Genomic DNA, 2,989 nt, shown 5'->3' on the forward strand with positions numbered 1-2,989 from the left:
CAACTCATTTCCATGGGTGATACCCTTAACTAATGTTTTGGCTTAGCAAATCTAACTGCTCATTATGGTTTGGCTCAACCTCACTAGACTTAATCATGCATGGCATCAAGTGACGTTAGCCTCCAAAAGTTTTAGCAGTCCACTCGAACACCCACTTTAGTCTCACTCCAAACACCCATTTGTCTCCTCATCTTAAGTTTCGTACACAACTTATCCCTCTGAGCGTCTCAAACTTTCTCGAGCCTATCATAATGGGTCTAGACTTAAAAAATGGCATATGTCCTATACCATCCCGAGAGATAGTTCTGGTGATGGCAATATATGACTGGCTCTGACCCTACAAGGGACATCCAGAATAGACGAGTCATAATTGAGCAGACAAATTATAAGAAAGTACAAAGGTTAACAGATGCTGTCAATATGTAAAATCCAGATCGAGGCTTAAGTGAGCAAGAGCAAACCTCCACACAAGTCACCTAAGACGAGCAGTTAGCTTGGAATTCAGTAGTCGATGCTCCTCTAGGATCCACAAAGCCTCGGCTCACATTCTCTCTTCCACACTGCTGCCTTTCTTGAACCCTCCAATTGATGGATTGCCAGCAAACACTACATCAGAATAGCATTAGTACATCTTGCATCTAATTGTAGATTAAATCCCAACAGGAAATGAAACTACAGACTAGGTGTTTATCATTACAGTTTTCACCAATGTGACAAAATCCAAATCTGAACATTTAGGCAAGCCAATTTCAGAGACAACCCATAAGTTTTCACAAACCAAATTGATTCATCCATTTCAGTAAAAGATTGAAATAGAAAATCATTCATATATATATAACTTAACTAGTTCAATAGAGTACACTGGGTTTATTGCCAATAAACCACAATTTCAACTCCAAGAAGGGAAATCGAATGCAGATTAAAAAAAACTACATCACATATATCAAGCACATTGTTACCTGCAACAAGTATAAAATATTTCAATCAAGTATGTATATTAAGAAGCTTACTATGCTCAAGCTATACTTGCTTGTGCCAAGCTTGTTCAAGAATAAAAGGCATAATATTGCACTGTCACAATTAGTTTTTAGCTTGGATTCAAGGGACTATCAAAAATCATTTAGCATGTTTTAGGACATTTGAATTTTTCACAAAGCTGTCACCTACCTCAGTACAAAGGATCAACTTTGCAGTATGGTGCTCATAGGAGCAAGGCATGAATGTAGAAAAATTAGCACACGCCTTCAAAAACTCAAGTGTTATGTTTGCATTGTCACAAGATAATACATGGCACTAGATCCCAACACTGTCGACAATCATCTAGGATTCAATGGCTCTTGCCAAGATGCTTGACAGTGATAGACGATGGTGCACAAATAACTTCATAGGAGGAAAAACAAAGCAATAAATATAAAAATTGTTAACCTGAAGGTTCACGTCTTAAGTTTAATCAATTCCAAATTGAAGATAGCTCAAGGTTGATATAAGATCATAGAAGGCAAGTTTCCAACACAACCAGCAAAATACTACGACCCAATTACTCTTGCCAATAAGCTTGATTGTAATATACAATGGTGTAGAAATAAATCCATAGGAAGAAAAAAACCCCTAAGAAGTAGTTAACCTAAATCCACATCTTATGCTTAACCAGGTGATATAAAAGATAGCTTGATTAAAGTTAGAGAGCTAGTAGAAATAAGAGTTAAACAACATTCATTCATTTCACCAGTAGAAAATCCGACCGGGGAAAAGAGCTTGATCCCACGGCCAAGAATAAGAATGTCCAAAATACCTGAATAATGATTATAATCCAATCGGGGAGAGAAACTTGATTCCACAACCATGAAGACAATAAGCATAAGAATGCCCAGAATACCTATTATAATCCGATCGAGAAGAGAAGCTCGATCTCACGGCCATGAAGATAGTAAGAAGAATTCCCAGAATGCTTGACTACTGATTGTAATATGAATGGGGAGAAAAGCTCAATCTCATGGTTAAGAATAAGGATGTCGAGAATACTTGAATGCCAATTATAATCCGACCATCGTTGCATCGAACAATCGGCGCTGAGCAGGGACAAATAGAAATTTGAGATGGACTGTGCTGACTTTTAGGTATGAAAAGGGTGAGTTAAACATCAAAATACAATGAATAAAGAAAGAATTCATTAATTTTTCTTGATATCAAATTGTAGACTTGTATCTAAATTTTTTTAAGTTAGATTAAAGCCCAAAATAATCCAACCTTATGTAATTTTTTAAAAATAAATTGAGTCCAAAATAGCCCAACCTAAATTATGTATTCATCAATGGGGTATGAGAGTCTCGAACTCTCGACCTGATAAACTGCTATCAAACCTAACAGCTAGCCAACTGCGCCACCAGCCCCTTACAAATATTTATTAATGATAAATTATTATAAGATTTACAGGGTTGGGCTACAGTTCAGGATAACCCCTACTTAAATCCGTCTCTGGCGCTGAGGGATGCACCTTTGCACATGCATCATTGTACTCAATAAGTGCAATAAAATTTTTTTATTTTTTTATAGAATTTATGATTTAAAATTTAGGATTTAAGGTTTAATATTTAATTTTAAAAAAATAGGAGAAAAAAATAACACTTAATGCTAACAGATGGCGTTCAATATAATAATTTAATCAAGTATTTAGGTTAAATATGAGTCTAATTTTATCGTCGTGCTGATTTTTAAAATTTAATATTACTGTAGTGTTGATTTTTAAAATCAACAACAATGTTGATTTTCAAATATTAACATTGATGATGTTTGTGATGCTCGAAAACCTAGTGTGTTTGGTTGCTAGGCTGGGTGCTGACTTTTTTCTTGATCTAGTGGTCGAATGTGGGACCAGACCATTAATCCTGGATTAGTTCAGTTGTAAGATCTGGATATCGAATTAATAAAAAAGAACTAAGAGGCATGTCTTACTCGAGCACAATTTAATTAACTCGAACACAATTTAATT

At 35.4% G+C, this 2,989-nt stretch overlaps 1 long non-coding RNA gene across 1 annotated transcript in view; it reads right to left on the reverse strand.

The window, feature by feature from the left end:
* Positions 1 to 414: 414 nt before the first annotated feature.
* The window catches only part of LOC141829674 (uncharacterized), a 10,092-nt gene continuing 7,517 nt past the window's right edge, over positions 415 to 2,989 (reverse strand). Inside the window, exon 3 of the long non-coding RNA XR_012601902.1 lies at positions 415 to 606. This is a non-coding gene — a long non-coding RNA (uncharacterized LOC141829674). The remainder of the gene's footprint in view (positions 607 to 2,989) is intronic.

The sequence above is a fragment of the Curcuma longa genome, chromosome 5, assembly GCF_044706935.1.
Source record: "Curcuma longa cultivar G26 ecotype Majalengka, Jawa Barat chromosome 5, ITB_CL_G26_1.1, whole genome shotgun sequence".
In the NCBI taxonomy this organism is placed as follows: domain Eukaryota; kingdom Viridiplantae; phylum Streptophyta; class Magnoliopsida; order Zingiberales; family Zingiberaceae; genus Curcuma; species Curcuma longa.